This window comes from Schistocerca americana, chromosome X (assembly GCF_021461395.2).
Source record: "Schistocerca americana isolate TAMUIC-IGC-003095 chromosome X, iqSchAmer2.1, whole genome shotgun sequence".
NCBI lineage: Eukaryota > Metazoa > Arthropoda > Insecta > Orthoptera > Acrididae > Schistocerca > Schistocerca americana.
This window is the reverse complement of record NC_060130.1, coordinates 482,507,585-482,529,335: the sequence shown is the minus strand read 5'-3', so window position 1 is coordinate 482,529,335 and position 21,751 is coordinate 482,507,585. Positions and strand designations below refer to the sequence as shown.

General features: G+C 39.5%; 1 protein-coding gene across 1 annotated transcript in view; it reads right to left on the bottom strand.

Moving 5' to 3' along the window:
- The window catches only part of LOC124555630 (calcium-dependent secretion activator-like), a 1,496,314-nt gene that overhangs the window by 237,100 nt on the left and 1,237,463 nt on the right, over nucleotides 1–21,751 (bottom strand). The gene's annotated exons all lie outside the window — the stretch shown is intronic.

Here is a 21,751-nt window from a genome sequence, read left to right as displayed (position 1 = left end):
CTGCCTAGTTTTTGATATCGAGAAGTACCAAGACAACGGTATAACATTATGGTGAACCGTGTTTGTGCTGTGTGGAAAGAAGCCCGAATTTTTAGAACAGTTCTGAGAGCGACTTTGGTTCACTGAGGGTGCTCTTGTGGTGCATTGGGGGTGGATGACTTGTGAGCGTTGGCTGCGGGAAAATATCTAGTGCTGTGAGGAGTACATACGGTACTGTCTGTCTTTGTGGTATATGTACGAATGATGTAAAAGGGATGATTTTGTTTGGCACAGGATACGAACTGTATGTTTACTACATCGACACAGTATGCGGTGATATATTGCTGGGTTGGAGATCAGTTTCGAACACTAATATTCAAGCTCCTGCCCTCTGTGGGAGAGCAGTGTAAATGAGTAAGAGCCTTTCCCTATTTGACGATATGTATGGTAGTTTGTAAGATTTAATTGCCTGTGCAATATGGCGATCTGTGTAAAATAACCGCTGAAAGTCTTGTCTGCAGAAGGAAAAAGGCAGACTGTGCTTCGATACTGACAGCAACAGTAATTTGGTAGGTAAATTCAATAAGAGCCAATCATAATGTTCGATTCATTCACATCCTTTGTGCTGGGATATAGGAGCCTCTATGTAGTGGAGGGAACACTTGTGTGTGTTGAAAGCAGGAAGGGTAACATGTGATGGACTGGGTAGAACGTTAGGTCCGTGAGGAAGACTGCATTCGACGTTATTCTGCGTTATTTTCGTAAAAAGATTCTGTTAGGGCAAGAATTTTCCTGCATACAAGCTGAGACATCAGGAAAGCGAGCGTTAACTATTTCCAGGACACTATACAATTTCAGCGAGGTCGACTCGGTTCTCATTTTTGTTATAGTCATGTGACATCAGGATAAGATTAAGAACCTTGTTAGATGTGCTTGTGAAGGTTTGTAGCTACGTGCACACACTTTGTGGTGTTGCGTCAGTCATGCTGGGCAGTTAAGCAAGATTAGACACATCTCTCATGTTGCACTAGGAACAATGCCCTCTGTGCCACTCTGTCAGCAATGGTAAAGACACATTCTACCCAGAGGCGTCTTGCATATGAGACCAGCATGAGCATGTCTAGGAGTTCTGTGACGTCAGTATAACACTGACTGTGTACTCGAAAATAGAAACAACTTCCACCTGTGTCTAGCGGCAGCTCATGGCTGTGGTGGCTTGCGCACCCCTGGAGCGTCTGCGACCCTGCCCAGTCGTGTCAACAATGGTGCCAAGGTGAACACGTATTTCAAGAGGAATTTCTCAGGGGTCAAGGATAAAAGGGATGCCGCCACCTCATGCGTGAGGGACCCTAACAGGCGTCTGTGTGTAGTTTGACAGCTGACGGCTGCTTCACTTCATGGGGGCTGCCACTAACCTCCTGTTCGGTCCAGTGGACAGGGTGTGGATGGCAGTGTTTGCATGAGTTGATTGTGTGTCTGTTGCATTATTTTGCGAGCAGGTATATAGGATGTGCTATGCGTTATTTGGACAGTTTACGTTTTTGTGCCTGCAAATCAGTGTACTGTATTATTTAGGAGTAGTTTGCTGGTCTGTATTGAAATTATTTCAGAAAATTAGAAGTTGTTTGCATGTCTGGAGAGTGTTATTTAGAAGTAGTTTACAGGTCTGCAGACTGTGACTGTATTGTGACCCCAGGCACATCAGAGCGAATGTTTTGCATCAGTGTGATAAGTATACTCCATTCACAAATAAAATGATCCAAAATAGAGTACACTCCTTCACTCTCCCCAGCAGCACAGCGCAGGCTGAGTCATGGATCTAGTGGTGGAAACACTGCCTGCAAAATAAAAACTCACGTCGAGCACAGGCAGAATCATTTTCCCACCATTCCCCCTCACCATCCTGGATAACGTCATGGAATGGACGACAGTGCCCTCTGGTGGTGGTACTGTATACTAGGTCAGTTGGGCTCTGGACCTGGTGGCGAACACACACACTGGATGCTGTTGGTGGCTCAAATTGTTTAAATAAAGACTGGTGCACGATTTCGACAGTTGACGATTAGCAAGCATGTTTGCAGAGCCTTTTTAGTAGTCTGCATGTCTGTAGGCTGTGTGACATGCGAGAGCATGTGTTTTGTATCAGTGTGATAAATATACTCTATCCCAAAATAAATTGTTTCTAAATAAATAAATAAAGTACACTCCTTCCTCTCTCCAGCAGCCCAGTGCTGGCTGAGTCCTTTTCCCGGCAATTTCTAGGAAGAGGTAGTGGTTGGATGACTTAGGTTAGTGCAGATACCCCAAGTGACCTTTTCTCCCGCCATTTCCTTAGGTTAGTAGATACAACCGTGGTCTGATGCATTATCCTGTTGGTATTCGAATGTCCTGCCATTTTCTGGGGGAGGGGGTTAGGTTAGTGGAAGTAGCCCAATTGACCTATCTTCCTGCCAAAATCAGCCAACTTGAATAATGTCATGGCCGCCATATTGGATGATGTCATGCACTGGCAACAATGGAATGTGGGGTTATGTCCTTGTTGTTCCACTATTCTCCTGATGTAAATCCGACCCAATGTTGGAAATAACGAAAATATTGACTCATTAGACCATGTGACATGTTTCCACTGATCAGCCATCCAGGATTTATGCTCCTGACACGTTTTACGCTTCTTTGCATTATTGCTGTCGCTAATGGTTTTGGTATAGCAGCTCGTACATGAATATTCACTTTGTGGGATTCTCAGCTGGCAGAGTCGATAGATACAGGGTCTCAAAGATGGCTGTTGAGCTCTGCATTCACCTTATCCACCACAGTTTTGTGTTGTTTAGACACAATTTGTGTTAGCGTACGATGATCTCTGTCATTTAGTTTTCATTTTCGCCCACTATTACGTTCACACGATGATATCTTTCCAAGTTTTGTATAGGCTTCATGACTTTTTAAACAGTTGCTCCTGAAACATTCAATAAGTTGATGGATTTGGTTACTGATGCTCTAGCTAATGGAGCCCCCACGATTAGCCCTCTTTGGAACTCTATTTCGTCTTTCACTGCATGCCTAGTCCATACTGAACACACACAGTCCATCATGACACATGCATTATCTGCATTGTTGACCGTCAAACACAATCATACCATTTCTGTCACTGTTCACATTATTTTGCCTATCCCTCTATAATCTGATTAAATTTGAAATATTGTACCAGACTATGTACTTTTCACAGATAACTTGAAGATGGCAATCACGCTGACATTGGTGCATAGTAATAAACAACATAATCAAACACGGCAGCCTCTTGGTTTCACGACATAATATACAATGTCCTTATATGATATATACAACATAGCAGGCCCAGATGAGCAAACATTTGAAAATGGAGTTTAGCATTTCTTCATTTGTTTTGTTACTCTCAATTTCAGTTCCTGTATCAATTGTGAGTAACTGGATACTAATCTTGGTGCTACTAATAGCCATTAATGCGACCAGAAATTTGTGGGTTTGTGAAAGATCATTTGACATTATTCTCCTTCGGTTGTCACTGAAGGCTATAAGCACTGCTCTCTTGACAGCCAAACGTGTCCAATTCAGCATCTCTCTAGCTATATTCCTATGCTTTGTTTTACACCTATTACGCGGTAGTCTCTTTTTCTGTAGAAGTTTTCTTACTGCATTACTGCGCATGTATGTTATAGAGAGTCCCTCCCATTATGAACTGTCCTACTGGATATACATCCATCCAGTGCATATTCAGGTATTCTTCTGAAATTGAGCCACAGTTTCTGAAGGAGACTACATGCTCCTGCCCTTCCTGAAATTTTCAAATTCCTCACAGAGATATGATACTACTGCTTTTTTGTGTGTTTTAATGAACATATATGTCTTTCTACTTGTTTTACTAATGCTTTGTACTTTGATAATCATTCTTGCCACAATCATGTCATGGTGAGTGCAACCAGTTTCGATGCTGATGTCTTCAAACAGGGTAGTCTATATGTTGCAATTAGATCTAATATATTTCCACCATGAGTGGGGTTTGGAACTATCTACTCTAGGCAGGTTTCAGAGAAGATATTTAGTAATGTTTCACAACATGTGTTGTCACACCCAGCACTAAAAGAGCTGTAATATTTCCAGTTCATTGCTGAATAATTAAAGTCTTCATCGATGATTACATTATAATTGGGGAATTTACGTACAAGTGAACTGAAGTTTTCTCCAAAGTTTTTTGTTACATCATCGGATGAGTCTAGTGAGCAACAGAAGGCTCCAGTTGCCATTTTATGCCCACTCTGATACTAAGTCTTGCAAAAAATGATCTCCCATGTACCTTCCACTTCTATTTCATCTACTGTAAGAAAACAGTACCTCCAGATGCAACTATTCCAAGAAGCACACGAACTAAAGATTGCTCTGGATGGTTGTTTGACACTGAAGAGGTTTTATCCTACAGTCATCAATCAGACAAGTTCCAGTCATCAATCAAGATGCTCAGCTAAATTGTCAAGCTTTTGCTGATTTTAAAAACCTACACAGACTTTCAAAAGAAGTCTACATACCAAAAATAAGCATGGTAGGTGCTCAAGAAGTGCTTTGGAGTACCAACTGTCACAAGCAGCCTCAAATCATCCTTAAATGTATGTAGACAGGAGACGCTGAAAAATTTCAGGGTGTGCAACTCATTGCAATTGGCAAGTAATTATGCTCCACTGATACTACAGACTACACAGTAAAGGAAGTTGCTGTTGAACTGCCAATAGGATCTGACCTGACAGGAATAGAGTCTGACAATTGAAAGATGCATTCAAAATGAGTGAAGAAAAGACAGACCAAATCTTCACAGTAAAACACCACATCAACACAGGGAAGCATTCACCAATTAGCTCTTTCTCACACAGAGTGTCGCTGGCTGAACAATGAATAATTGAGGAGGAAGTTGAGAAATTGTTGCAGGGTGACATCACTGAACCATCAGAAAGTTCTTGGTACTCTCCATCAGTCCTTGTGAAGAAGAAAGATGGCTCATGGCATATCTGTGTCAACTATGAATGACTGAACAAAATTAAGAATTTACAAGTCTATCCACAGCTGTGCATTGATCACAGTCTAGCCTGCTTGAAAGAGGCAAAGTGTCTCTGAACTAAGACATGCAAACTGGCTACTGGCAATTTGAGGCTGATGAGCTTCACAAGAAAAAGACAATGTCCATAACAACTGATGGCCACAATGAGTTTAAAGTTATGCTGTTTGAATTGTGTAATGCTATATATACCTTCGAGTGTATGATGGAGTACCTGCTCCAACACATTAAACACACAATGTTTCTTTGCTATCTGTATGACACTGCAACTATTCTTAAGACACTTGAAGAATACCTAAGCTACCTGGCAACTGTACTGCACAGTTTGTTCAATCTGCAAGCACCTATATGAATCTGAAAATGTCCTGCTTCATAGCCGAAGACATGAAAATCTATTGAATGGCGGCAGAGATCTTCTCAATCCAGGGAAAATAAGAGCATTCACAGATTTTGTGAATCCTCTGAACACTCATGATTTGAGAAGTTTTTGCAGAATGTATTCATCCTACTGGTGCTTCCCTTGCAAGTACTGCCACATGGTGTTGTCAAATGTTTGACGGTTGAGGTGCATAAAATGTCGTTCCTAATCCCTGACCAGTTGCTAGCAGCTCTCTAGTTCTAGCAGTGTATAACGAGAATGATGGGACAGAAATTCACCCTGACATAGTGGTCATGGGTGAAGGGCAATTCTACTACAAATCAAGGAAGCCACTGCAAAATAAAGGTGATAGCTGGTACTCTCAGTTTACTTTACAGAAAGAGGTGAACTAGTCTGCTATCGAGAAAGTGGGCTGTGCCATTGTTTGAACCATCTCAATAATTTGTTAGGCTGGATCACCATTCTGTACACTGGATGTCTAGCCTAATGGATATGTAAGGCCATCTGTAGAAATGGTCAATGAGAATTTAGTAGTGTGGCACAAAGTGGTTTACAAAAGCTGACGTAAACATAAGGACACTGATTGGTTTTCAAAGAACATTTCGCAGAACACTGTAGCATGGATTGTTACTACTGCAGTAAGTGAAATGGTGGCTCAATGGTCGGTAATTCAAACAGTGCTGAAAAACCTCAGAAGTCTTGGAGAAGGAGAAAAAGACCAAAGGACAATTCCATTGTATGAGAGAAACTATGACACAATGGAGCAGAAATCGTTGGTCATCATCTCAGCTCTTCTTTGACTAACTACCCTGAAGTATTTCTACAATGTTCCAACATCCAGTCACCTGGTACCCTAAACAAGATCAGACACAGGTATCAGTGGCCAGATCTGTACCGACTTGTTAGACATCATGTGTATCAGTGTAAGGAATGTCAGTGACAGAAGCATGTACTGTAATTAGATCTGGGGTCTCTGATAAAGATTATTACTGTAGCACCACCATTTCATCTAAGTAAAATCATTCTCTTGGGGAGGTTCCCAAACTTGCCAAACAGGAATCAATAGATAATAATCTGCATTGACCTTCTCAATCATTACACTGTCAACAACAGTGTAGCCGAAAGTGTTCACTCATTGCAGCAGCAATACAGTTTGCACAAGAAAATATACAAGCTAGCAGGACAATTAAGTCTAGCCCCTTCACCAGTGTTACCTGATTCTTCACTCCAAGATTCAGATGGGGAAAGATCTGTCAGAATAGACAAAACAGTAAATAGCGATGCATCCAATAAAGTTCCGAACCGAGATGTTAAAATGTCAAGAAAAGCAAAAAACTTCATAATTTATGTTGATAGCCATGGAAAATGACTATCAGTTTTACTTAGTGAAAACATAAAATTTGATAACTCTGTGTTTGCTAAGATCAAACCTGGTGCTCAGTTTAAGTCTGTTGTAGAAAACTTAACCACTGAAACAAATTAAACTGAACAAAGACGACTGTGCTGTGATCATAGGAGGTGCCAACGATGTATACAAAAATGAAAGGAAATCCGCACTGCAGAATTACAGGAAGTTATTGCCACAACTGCACCAAACCAATGTTGTGATAACTAACGTACTGTTATGGTATGACCTTCCAGATTGGTCTTATGTAAATAGGGAAATAGAGGCTCACAATACAGTGTTACAGAAAATATGTAAAAAATAGCTACGTACGCTTGGTACATGTCAGCTGGCTGAACAGATATGAACACGCACAGCATGGGCTTCACATGAACATGAAAGGTAAATTAAGATTAGTGAACAAAATAAAAAGTCTCTGTGCCCTGTTTTGCAAGGAGAAGGAACCAATCCCCTTACATTACAATCATGATTCCTTTTGAGAGAAGAGGAACACTTCAGCAGTGTTTCAGCAACAAAAACTACAATAAATGATAAGGTGACATTACAAATAGGTATACGTTTGTGTTAAAGAAAATTATGTAGAACAACTAGAACTGACAAGTAGAGTAAGTGCACTGGATAATTCTGAAGTAAACTTATTAACAGCTTGCACTGAAACAAGTCTAATGTTCCTCCATGCAAGTGTATAGCCTTAAAAAAATAAACTTCTGGAACTCCAATACTGGCTGGAAAAATTAAACTGTAGCATGCTCATTATAAATGAATACTGGTTATCATATAGAGAACTAGAGTTAAGTGTATCAAATGGCTATCATTAGTTACAAGCTACAACATGACAAATATGAAACATTGTGGTGTGTCTATCTATATTACTAAAACTCTAAAACTAAACTATGAAATTATAGATGTAAGCGTACACTGAGTAGAATCTAACTCTGAAGTTGCAGCAGTACTGTTGCCAAAATTGGAAAGTATAGCAGTGACTGTATATTGCCCTCCCAACCACAATGATGATTTATTTGTAGAAAGTCTTCAGAAACTTGTAATCATGTTACTTAAGTATAATAATTGCAGAGTTTTAACATTTGATGACATTAATATAGACATTAGGATTTGGAGTAGAACTGTAAGCAATTTACTCAGTACTCTAAGGTCACTAAGTTTTTACTGTATAAATGACAAGCCCACCAGACTGAATGCATGTTTGGATAACATTATCTGTAATTTTCACACCAGCGGATGTCAACTCAATACAATCAAATTAGGTATCTCTGACCACGAAGGATTGTGACTAAGAATTCCCCTAGATTATGAAAAAGATAGTAGCCAGGAAAAAATGATCAGACCTATTCGTGAACAGAAGCTAAACAATCTAAAATCTTGATTAACAGGAATAGAGTGGAATGAATTACTTACTCAGGATATGGATGTTAATCAGTCAGCCAAAAGATTTTTAGAAGTGGTAACTGAGATCTTTGAAGAAGTATGCCCTAGATATTATAATAAAGATTACAAACATAACCCCCATTCTAAGCCAGTCTAAAACAGTGGTATACACCACAACTAAATAACTTAAGAATTTAGAATCTCCTGTAAACCATAGATCACAACATAATAAAGCTGATAGGAATAAATACAATATCATAAAAAAGCGCTACAGAACTGCAATCAAGACAGCAAAATGCAAGGCCTGTGATGGATACATTCTCAACTGTTCAAATAAATGTAAAGCTGCATGGGAAGTTCCCAAAACTGAAATAAATTGTCAAAAGAAAGATTGCAACATTGCAGTTCCTCCTGATACAGTAAATAAATACTTTGCCAATCCTATACCAGAAACCAACATCAAGGAAGAAGTAAATGAGGAAGAAGCACTGCTGCCACCATTACACAATAAACCAACTGAATATTTTGAATGGAGTCATGTAACTTGCTGACATGTCATCAAACCTACTTCTAAACTCAGTAATTCCTGAACAGAAGATTACTATGGCTTTTCTGATTTTCTTATTAAACAAATAAGAAAAGAGATAATAAAGGCCTTAACAAAATTAATAAACAAAAATTAACAGAGGGAGTGTACCCAGAATGTCTAAAAATATCCATAATCAAGCCAGTCCACAAGAAAGGTAGCACATCATCACCTAACAATTACTGACCCATTTCACTAGTCCCAATTACTTCCAAGATAACAGAGCACTGTACGCACCAGCAAATGAACCAATATTTTGAACATAATAACCTAATATGTCCTGTACTGTATGGCTTTAAATCTACCCTCTCTACTGTGAAAGTAGTTGACAGCATTATAACAAAAGTATATGACTGTTCTGAAAATAAGTCAGCAAGTTGTGTGACACTACTGGACTTAAAGAAAGCCTTTGATGCAGTGTCCCATGTTAACCTAATAAGAAAGCTACAGTATTACAGAATTGGGGAGAAGCCCCTCCTTCTACTACAGTCATACTTAAGTAATAGAAAACAGTTAGTGTGTGCGAATAGCCAAAAATCAGATTCTTTACATGTTAAGAAAGGAGTACCACAAGGATCTGTTTCGATCCCTTTCTGTTCGTAATAAGTATAAATGATCTGCATTTTATATTGTCCTGTGACACTGTACCACATGCAGATGGTAACACATTAATAGCTCAGAATACTAAGATGGATGAGTTATAGCTGAATGTAGCAATAGCAGTAGATGTGTGTCCTCCTGGTTTCAGGCTAATGCACTACACATAAATAATAGCAAAACAGAGAACATTGTATTTAGTCTGAATGCCCCCAAGAAGAAAAAAAAAGTGAAACTTCTTGGATTCAGTATTGATCAAAGTTTAAGCTGGGGTACACATACGGATAAGTTATGCTCCAGACTCGAACATGTGATTTATCAGCTGTACAAGTTGAGAAGCCGTGGAAATGAAACTCTGCTGCTCTATGCTTACTTTGCTTTCGTCAGTTTTCTTCTGACATATGGAATTTTTTCTATGGGGAAACTCATCTGGATCTAAGACTGTATTTAGATGGTAAAAAAAGGCTATCAGTTGCATTGAGGGACTCACACCATGAGAATCATGTAGATACTACTTCAAGGAGATGAATATTATAACAGTACCTAGTCTGTATATTTCTAGTTGCCTTGAATACATGGAAGAAAACCTGGATAATTTGACCCTAGAATGTCAATACACCATCATAGCACTAGACAGAGACATGCAATTAACAAGCCCCATGCCAGACTAACAAAGATCCACAATAGCTATAAATATCTTGGTGTCGCATATTTTAACAAACTATCTAAAAATGCCCACTCAGTGCTCCTGAATAAATTCAGAAGTGTAATAATGAAGTGGATGAAAAGCAAAGGCTTCTAGACAGTGAAAGAATTTGAAGAATGAGTAATAGATGATTTGGAATTTTGAGATGGGACTACACCAAATTATAAATGGTTATATTTTATGAAGCTACCAGTGTGGTATGTTGAGTCACTGTGCCGTATTGTATAAGGCAATGTAGAGATAAAATTTATGCTTGTCATAATTGTATACAGATTATTAAGATACAAAGAGACTAACTTGATGTAAATGTACTTTTATGAAGTAGTTGCCTATGTAAAAGCCTCCTTGCAACATAATTAGGCAAGGAAAATTGTAAAATAACTCTAATGCTGCAACTATAAGACATATAATGACACCAATTACATGTAAACACATTCAAAGGTGAATAATATATTCTATTCAAAGCTGTGCCAATTGCTGAAGTTCCAAAAATTGAAAGGTTTCTTATATGAGACATCAGTTTGAAGCATGGAAAACCCATTGTGATGATATCTGACCGTGTATATGTTTTCTGGCTGAGAATAGTAGCAGAGGTGATATCACCCTGTGACATTACCCACAGGATGACATCTCTCTACCTTCCACAGAAGAATGATGCTTTAATAAGTCGTTGGCAGACATGAGCTTTATGTATATTGATTTCAAACAGAGAGACTGACATACAATACTGCCCACTATTACATTCAAATACAATAAAACAAAAGGCTTCACACTATTCTTTCTGCTCCTGGTTGCAAGGATTCAACGTAACTCGATACATTGTTTACACTTAAACTGGATGATATTCAGGTTGACTACATGAAATACCTTAGAATCAAGACTGAATATGCAAGACAGACAGCTTATGTGGTGTCTCTTCTTTCAGACAAGTCTGAAAGAATGGAAATCATTTTGATCCTGCAGCCACTACGAATTAAGGCACAAATGAATTAATGACATTAGCTGCCAGTGGGCACTGATTAAGTCAATGGGGTAAGCTGAAAATTTGTGCCACACTGGGATTCAAACCTGGGTCTCTTGTTTGTTAGGCAGATGTATTGACTGTGCCATCCAGAGAAAGTTGTCATCATAAAATGGTTCAAATGGCTGTGAGCACTATGGGACTTAACATCCGAGGTCATCAGTCCCCTAGAACATAGAACTACTTAAACCTAACTAACCTAAGGACATCACACACATCCATGCTCAAGGCAGGATTCAAACCTGCAACAGTAGCAGTCGCGCAGCTCCAGACTGTAGTGCCTAGAACAGCTCGACCACTCCGCCTGGCGTTGTCATCATAGCTGCACTAACTGCACTATCATGCCTACCAACAGACTCATATTCTCAGATTATTAACACAATACTGATGAAGTGTACTTTACACATTACCCTCATACCTCAGCATTTTGCTGGTTCCCATAAGAGTACGAGTGTGGTGTGAATCTACAATGAAGTGATCAATTCGTCTTCCTCAATGTCAGATGAGAATTTTCAACTGTCTTCATTGATTTAATCATTGAGCACTGGCAAGTAGTCATTACTTCATTTGTGTCAAGACAGGTGGCTCTGATACCTTCCTTGGACACCAAAGTGAACATCTGAGAGCACTATTATGGCAAGCATCAAATGGTGAGATACAGCTTGGGAGATTTGGTATGATTTTTACTCCTGTGCAGAAAAAGTTACTATCGGAAAAGTTTCTAAAATTCAACTTTGGGCCATATCATACCCTACATTGCATGCCTGACGTCACATATTAAGTTGAGGTTTATCATCTTTCACCAAAAATACAAAAGCACAGAGAAGTCATCCACATCCTCTGTATGAATCGCCACTACAGTCTTCAAGTGCAGATCGATTACAGGTGCTTATTGTTCAAGGAAACCAAAGGATCACTTGATGATTGTGAACCTTTGGTGGGATGGCTAGCTTTGATGGTCATCACAGCGAAGAGCATGTGATAACATGACCTGAATGATAGGATCCCCCAGTGCTTCCATACAGATGACCTTTGACAAGATCTAGATGAAGGATATTGCATTCTGTTCCAGTGAGAAATTCTGAAACAGTGAATAGCTGTTTCTTCAGGAGAGGGAGCTATGCCATAAGCAATACTGGATGAACTGTGAAGTAGCAGTTAGTGTCATTGGCTGGAATGCTGTAGGCCACTACTTCACACCGATCACCGACAAATACAGGGCTGTTGAAAAAGAAACAACTGATTTCAAACATTCATTGCTTCCAAACTAAAAAAAAATAGATACACAATTCCAACATCCCTGGAAAGAGGAAAGTTCAAATTTATATGCATTCAGTGTGAGCACTGTGTGTTACACGACAAATATCAAAACAGTGACTCATTTCCTGCCACACGTGAAGCAGCTGGTTTTGCTAAGCACTTCCAACTTTATATAAATATCGCCATTCCATGACATTGGATTGGAAGAGGATGAGCAGAAGATGAACTTCATTGCCCCGACCTCCCAGGACTCCAGACCTGACACATTATGACTTTTATCTGTGCAATTATGAAAAAGATACATTTTAATCTCCCTATACCTGACACTCTTGAAAGTCTGCAACATCACGTTGTAACCAAATCTTATTTATGTAACTCTGACGCAGTCTGTCCAGTCACGACTAGTAAATGACGCAGACCTAGTAATAAGGTAATTATAAAGAATTCAATGTCGGGAGGCCAGCTGCTTTGTGTGTGGCAAGAAATGAGCCACAGTTTTGAAATTTGTCATGTAACACGGTGCTCACATGGAATGCTAAAAAATTTGAACATTTCTCTTCCGATGAATGTTGGAATTGTGCACCTATCATTTGTAAATTTCGAAGAAATAAATGTTTGACATCTGTCCCTCCTTTTTGAACACCATAGCTCTGGAGGCTATTTGTTATTTATCATTTATCATTTCTGAAAGGTTCTAGAAAATTTTTATGTCGCTAATGTTTCCATATTCTACAATACTCAATTTTTTTATAATTAGCAGAGCTCACCAGTCATGAGTCGGTTATGTTCAGTTTGTATAATGAGGTATGTAACGAACGTGCTTTCAGTGCTAAATGTTGTACTTCATCGATGACAATGCTTTTGCATTTGAAGTGAATTGTAGTTGCTACATGACATTATTATTCCAAGTCTTAATTACAGGTTTTGGACAAATAATTGCAAACACCATGAGAAATACATGCTTGAACATAAATGCAGATGCTATCAAAGTGTGTGTGTTGCATTGCTGTATTTTAAAAGCAATTCCATCTGTGTAATATCCTCAATAGGTTACAAGTGTCAGTAGTGGCCAGAACAGTGTTATGTGTAGCTCTGATTGCATTTTGTTGGAGCTAAGTGAATTTGAACATTGGCAAACTGTTGGTGCTTGTATGGTGGGTGCTTCCGTAACCAAGATACCCCAAGTATTTGGTGTTACAAGAGGCTCCATATCGAATATTTGTACCAGATGCAGGGAAACCAGAAAAATACCATTTGCTAAGTCTCAACATGGACAAAAGTGTGTGTTGACTGATTAAGACACCCAGTGGAGATGAATGTGATGAAAACATGAAGACCACAAATGCAAAACTCACTGCAGAAGTGAACGTTACAATTGGGAACCCTGTCAACACCAACAAACATGAAGGGTAGTCCATGGGCAGGGAATTTCAATGCCAGCTGGAATTCTAAAACCACATATCAGTGATGCAAATTCCCACAAAAGGAGAACATGGTGTCAAAGCCATAAAGCCTGTACAATGTAGCATTGGAAAAAAATCATTTGATCTGAGGAGTCTTGTTACACACTCTTTCTAACTTGTGGGCAGGTTTACCTCCCATGGTGAAAAATGGTGAGGATTCAGCGATGATTTGAGCAGTCATGTGATCGTATTCCATGCATCCCATTGGTGTCCTGTAAGGTTGAATTACCACCAAGGATTATGTGACCATCTTGGAAGATAAAGCCGGTCCTGTGGTACAATGTTTCTTCGCCAGTGGCGATGCTGTGTTCCAAGACGACGGAACCCACAGTCACACAGCTTGCATCATCCAGGACTGGTCTTATGACCATGAATTGTCACATCTCCCCTGGCTACCATAGACATTAGATTTCAATATTATTGAGCCTTTGTGGTCTACTATGGAGAGCAGGGTGCATGATTGCTATCCATCGCTATCATAGTTTCCTGAACTTGCCACTGTTTCCAGAAAGGATGATAAAAGATCCCTTGAAAACCACACAGGATCTGTATTCATCCCTTCTGAGATGACTGGAAGCTGTTTTGAATGTCTCCAGTTTTCTTACAGTGTATTAAGCATGGTAATGTGTTGTCTTTTTGGTATTACCATATTTGGTCCACCCCCTGTGGACTGACACGTTAAAACTACAATAAAGCCCATATTTGAATGCAAGGTCATCAAGGAAGCACAATACTTATAACTGAAAGCTTGTCTATTACTGACACTGCCATGCAGTCAGAACTGAACTGACACTGTGGATGGGGAATTTAGCTATTTATACTAACATATGGTATTCCAGAATGCTGATATTTACATTATCATTTACAACATAATACGCAAACATTACAAACATAAGATATTTCAAGAAAAGCTAAATACAAAATAACAAAATAATTGCTGGTGGTCAGGTGTGAATCACTCATATGTAGCATGCCAGCTGGTGAGACAACCCTCTTCACCACACTGCATGGACGAGAGTTACTAGCATTGCTCCTCTCATGGAGATACAGTGACCCACTCTGTCAGACATCCTCATTGGAGCTACTACAGTGCCATGGATCTAAATCTTGTCAGTGGTCCTATGCATGGCAGTGAGGGCAGATTTTTGAATTCTGATTGTGCTGTTACAGCCTTTTCACTGTGATGAGCATGAAAGTTAGTAACTCCTGTCAAAGCTTTACAATCGTTGAATGGGTCTTCAGTTGCCTTGAAGCACCCATTGTTGATCTGTACCTCATGGTGGTAGTGAGATTTCATATGGAGGACATGAAAGATGTTTCTGAGTTATTGTTTTTTTTTATGTAGGATCATTACCTCTACTTGATATGTGATGTGTTACAAGCAACAAATGATATGATATGGTCCAAAGTAGCACTTAGTAACTCTTCCAACACTCCCACTTTCCACAGAGACCTAAGCCTGGGAGTCCAGGGTCCATATGCAAGCGAGCTGTCCTTCTTCTTTGGTGCTGATGATAACTTGTTTAACATAGTCATTCTGAGTACTGTCGAGATGAAAGGGGAACAGTATCCATTGTCATTTTAGCCTTGTGACTGTGCAGCAGAAAGAACAGTGTGAAGTCTGTAGTGTCTTGCTTTGCTGTGTGGCAGCTGTACCACAGAAATATGCAAATGGCAGAACAGCAGTTCACAGCTAGTTCAGAGAGAACTGTACCATTAAACAAAGTGTTGGTAGTGGTGTGATGTGCATATGCATAAGGAAGGCAAATGCAGCGTGAGCTGAGCCATTGTAGTGGCAGACTGTGAATTCCTTAGTCTGAGTCATCAAGCCAAGGCCACATGGGCCGAACTTAACGTAAACTTACCGGCACACACTTGGCATTAATTTGTCATTGTTCATGTCATTTTCTCATGTCAGTGGGAGACATGGTGCACTACAGGTCAAGAATAATGAATTCATTAGTAGATTTTGCAAACTGCAGACCACGTGGCTCGAGCTTGCTGTGAGCTCCACCTCAGTGTATATGTGACTTTTATTTAACGTCATTCACTTCGTTTTCTCACAATCGCGAAAGACGTAGCACACCTCAGTCTGAGCAGGAGATCAGTTGCCTTCGAGAGGGACACGAGGCCACTGTTTTCCTGCGAGTAAGCTCATAACACTGGCAGGTGTACACCCTCCAGAACAAGTGTTCAAGACCTGTGATGCAAGAAAACTGTAGCTCTTAGCGGTAATGACGTTAACCACTACCACATTATGGTCGGTACATCGACATTAACAAAAGGAGCTCGGCTGTCAGCTGACTGTGTAATAATTTGTGATGAATAAATGTATATATAGACAAACAGGCTCTTTCTCAATTCCCATTACCATAGCATCCTTCCTGAACATAGTGCATGGGTGCAGCAGTAAAGCCCACTCATCACACAACTGAGCTATAAACGACGACATACACATATTCCCGCTTCAGCCGTACTGTATGCAAATGTCACTATAGGCAGTATTGGGGATGGTGGTATATAAAGGGCACCCAACAGTGAGGTCATCAGCGGATACTCAGTATTGGATCAAAATTTCTCTATTTGACACCATACATTAAACCTTATCTACCAACTTCTTATTAAAGCATCCTATGAGGACATTTATCTTTGGATGGTAGGCAGTTGTTACCCTGTGAGTGATGTCGCAATGTGAAGTTACCACTCACAGTCTTCTAGTCTAAACTAAAAACTTTTCCATTATAAAGAGCATATGCTTTAAACATGTTCTTCTACAAAAAATGTTCTATTTCCGGAACTTCAGGAGTTGTCACATCTTTGGTGACAACAGAGCACATTATGAAGTCCATGTAGACTGTCATCCATCGGTCCCCATTTGTCGACTCCTGGCATCTTCCCAAGGTATCAGTTCCAGCAATTGCACGGCACAGTTGCAGGTGGGATTGGTAAAGTATCAGAGAACATGGAGGTAATTGTGGTATGTGCTTCTGGTGGTGGCTTTCCTTAAAGTGACTCATATAGTGTCTAACGGATCTGTAGAGATCTTTTCAGTGATGCCTGTATCTGATTATGTCTATATTCTTCATGAATCTCAAGTGCATCATATAAAGCATTATGGAAATATTTCAGAATAGCTGGCCATAGATGAGCTGGAAAGATGAGCCCATTTCCACCCCATTGGATAATATTTCCTCTAACACAATGTTTCGCTTATTAATTAGAATTCTCTTTTGGTCGATTCCTCCTTCTTCAATGCTTCTACGGTTTTCAGCAGTGTTGTATATTACCTGTGTTCAACAACAACGTCTTCATTCAGTGATGACAGTGATTTATTTCATGCTTTTGTGTCCTGCCAAAGTATTCCTTGAAAGGCAGTCAGTATCTTCATGTTTCCATACAATTTTGTATACCACTGTGACATCATATTCCTGAAGCCCCAGTGCCCATCTAGTTAGTCAACCCGACAGATCCTCCAAGCGAGGCATCCAGCATAAAGAGGCCAGAAGTTGTTGATGGCCCAAACAACTGCAAGACACAGTTTCTCTTTTGTAGAGTAATTCATCACGGACTTGGAGAGTACTCTCGAAACCTAGGTTTCAGAATTTGAAGTAAACTGCCTGTATCCCAAAATCGCTAGTATTGGTGTGAAGCTGTATCTCCTTAAGGACAATTAAAGAACTTTCTTGCACATCGTTCAGAAATAGTCGGCTTTGCCGAGCAGTAGGTCTTGTAAGTGACGTGCTTTAGTATTAATCGCCAGTATTACAAGCACATTATATGAAAGTCCTCCCATCACGAATGTGCCAAGGAGAAATAATATCTGCAGCTGGTCTTATTTTCTGTGACTAGGGACTGACTCTTCCACTATTCAGTAAGTGCCTTGAGATTTTTATTTCTTGGGCACCAAAACAGGTCTATTTCAGATTAAGATGGAGGCCTACAGACTGAACAAACTGGAGTGCAGTTGTCAGGAGGCTTAGGTGTTCAAGTGTATTAAAAAAAGTGACAGTGCCATCTGGATAGTAAAGACACGCTGTTCATTTCAGGTTTCGAAGCAGACGGTCAGTCATACACTCGAAGGTATATGGAGCATTACACAGATCAAACAGCATAACTTTAAACTCAAAGAGACCATTGTGAGTTATGAAGGCAGTCTTTTCCCAGTGAAAATCATCACTCTCAGCTTGCCAGTAGTCAATTTGCATTTCCATAATTCAGAAGTACTTTGATACTCTGTAGCAGGCTAAAGTTCCAGCAGTTCACAGCAATGAATAGACATATATTTTTGTGATTTTGTTCGGTCATCAGTAGTTGACACAGAAATATCATAAGGCATTCTTCTTCTTCACAAGGACTGGGAAGAGTACCAAGAACTTTCCAAAGGTTCAATGATGTTACCTTGCAACACCATCTCCATTTCCTCCTGAACTACGCATTGTTCAACTAGTGACGCTCTATGTGAGAACTGACTAATTGGTAGGCGATTCCCAATGTTTACGTGATGTTTTACCATTGGCCACTTGGTATGACCTTAGTTCACATCATATTTGAATGCATCATATGACTGCCCCAGAATGGCAACACTTGGTGACTTTGTTCCTCAGTCAGGCCAGACTGAGTAACTTTCTCTACTGTGATGTCTGTAGTGTTAATGGACCACAATTCTTGGTCAATGGCACTCAGATATCCATCCTAAACTGTTATGGCTATTCCTATCCACATAACTTTAGGCATGGTTGAGACTGCTCATGACAATTAGTGATCCAAATTCTCCTTGAACACCTTCAAGTTTGTCATGGTCACTGGCAGGTAGATTTACTTTGTCAGCCAGTGTAACTTTTTGCAAGTGTCAGAAGCTTCAAAGTTGAACTGCACATCTCTTGACTGACAACTGGAATTTGCCTTGTTGATAATGGAGGGATAAGAACATTTTTAAAGGCAAACAACTGCCCAGAGCAATCTTTGTTATGTGTGCTTATTGGAATGATTTCATCAGCAAGGATCTCTGATACCCACAGTCTATGACTGCTTGTGATGCATGCAAGAAGTCACGTTCAAGGATAACATTATGACTGCATTATGTTTAAAAGACACATTTGAAGGGCTACAATTTTTCATTGATAGTTATTTGAGCAATACGTTCACCTGTTAGCTAGACATATATCTAATTTGTGACTTTCAGCGTGATCACAGTCATATCATGGAACATAGTCTTCTGTAACTGATGATAACAAGCATTTGAGACTACAGAAAAGCAAACCCTTGAGTCGACTAGCAGGTGGACAGGTTGGGCTTTGATGACGACATCAATGAAATTTCCTGCTATCTTGGTGACTGTCATCCATGGAGGATTTGGAACTGTGGTAGGCTCTTATCTACACATGGTCATCTCACATAATTTTCCTGAAATCAGTATCTAGGTGTGTGACTGGTATGTCTGTAGGATGATGGGAAATGGCTATGGCATGTAGGGGAGTGAATGATATAAGAAGAGATGGAATCAGAATGATTGGAATACAGCAGTGGGATAATCAGACAGGAGAAATAGTTGACTAGAGTAAGTTCAGACTCACTGGTGTATGATTGCTTGAAACTTAGTATTCACATTGGACAGATTTGGAAGTAACTTTTTAAATTTTCATCTAGGCTTTTTCTGGGGATGATGTCTGCCAAACAACTGTTCAGTCATCTGAATTAGCGAAAAGTGGCAAACAGTAAATTTGTTACCATCTTACAATATATTCTGCACAGCAAAATCTATATTATCTAAACAAGTGGTTTATGATACAAGATATCTGCACACTCCTCACATACCTCTTTCCTGTGACATGTGCAGATGATAGATAGAGTTCAAGTGTGTCCCAAAGTCACTTAATCTTTATAGACCAATGCTCATCTTCTTCCTACATTTAACCCCTGCTTATATCTCTCTCTTCAAGATTCCTACTTTCTCCTCTCCTATTTACAAACATCTCAGTGTCATCTTCTTTGGCAGTCCTCCTTCCCTTCATCATCCATATAACATGCTGAGAGGGGAGTGTTATATCTGGAGGATAGTGCACCTAGGAACAAAACTTCTATTTCAGGGCTAGCTAGAGGCCTAAGTCTGAAATGTATCCCAAGGCACAACACTCTCTGTTAAAGTTTAATTTTTTTCTAAAAACATATTTATATGATTCTCTTCTGCATTAATACAGTTGTTCTTTTGTTCCTGTGATTTCTTATGTTCTGATACACCTATCTTTCCATATATTTTCTGCTCCCTCTCTAGTTCCATCTTGTCTTACTAAACATGTCCTGGCTTCCAACACTCCTTCATGTAGGCCACAATTGACAAGTTTTACTGTCCCCTCTTGTAGAGCGCATCTGTATCATGTTGTGTCTATGTATTTAGTGGTTCAGTAGTTGTTTGACTTTGTGATCATTTTAAAACCTACATTTCTGTGGCAGATGTATCTATTATCTCAGAATGTTGCAAGTATTCTTATTGATGTGTCATCATGATGTAATGAATCTTTTCGCAACACACCTTGCACACTGATAAAAAATAAAACAGTCAGACACACAAAAGTTTATTAGAAAAATGGAGGGCATTCTGTATCCAAATCTACATTCATGCTAGAGTAAACCACTGTGAAGTGCATAATAATAACAGTGGGAACTTCCCATTTTACTACACACTATAATTTTTTCCTATGCCTTTTACATATTCAGCAGGGGAATAATGACTGTTTGTATGCCTCTGTGTGCACTAAAGTTAATATAGCCTTGCAATTATAGTTATGTAGGATGATGTAGCAAATTGCTTGATTTCTTACTCAACACTCTTTATCAAAATGCTGCAAGTGCCATCTCACAGGATAACTGGAGTCTGTCTTCAAATGACCTCCCTTCAGCATATATATGTCACTTTTCCATGTGTGAAACAAGTGTGTAACTATTTGTAATACACATCTTTGTTTACATTCAATATTATCCTTAAGTACTCCTTAGTATGGCTGTAACAATCATAAACAATGTTCTACTATTAATCCCACATGTGTTTCATAAGCAGTCTCCTCTGCATACTTACTATATTTTCTCAGTTTTCTACAAAATGAACTGCAGCCTACCTCTTACAACTGATCCCAGGTCATCAGCATACTTCAAATCCCCACAAATTATTGTACCCAGATGTTTATGTCATTACTCCAACATGTACACCAGATGAGTACACTAATTAAAGTTCAGGAAAATTATTGTTTAATGTAGAATCCAGTTCACAGAGCAAACTGGCATTTTACTTATAAATACCTCATTACCACAAGTACAGGTCACATGCAGGATGCCATAAAAATCCTTGGTCTAGCAATAGCCATAGCCCATAATTAAATTACCACTGGGGTGCATGAAAGTAATTGAAATCATTCATTCTCAGTGCCCCATGCTTCTCAGTAGTCAGTAAATCACTTAGACAGGAAAAATAAGATTTTAGTGTGTGTGTTTTTTAATGACTCCAGTGTGTGTGTGTGTGTGTGTGTGTGTGTGTGTGTGTGTGTGTGTGTGTGTGTGTTTGTGTGTGTGCACATGGAAGAGTGAGAGTGAGAGAGAGAGAGAAAGAGAGAGAGAGAGAGAGAGAGAGGAGGGGTGTGTGAGAGATATGAGAAATGAGGAGGGGAGACACGTTTTATAACATCATGGGAGAAGGAAGATGACTGGAGGGAACAGAGATTGAGGTAAGAATGGTGCAGGCATATCCAAGATTTTGCTTTTAGCTCCCCAGTATCCAAATACTGCCTCATTACCTCCTCTGTTGTCAAGAAGGAAAAATCTTTGTTTACACACTCCAGTGTCCAAATTCTATCAAACTCAGTGGAAGTTAATACAGTAAGTTACTGTAATGTTACTGA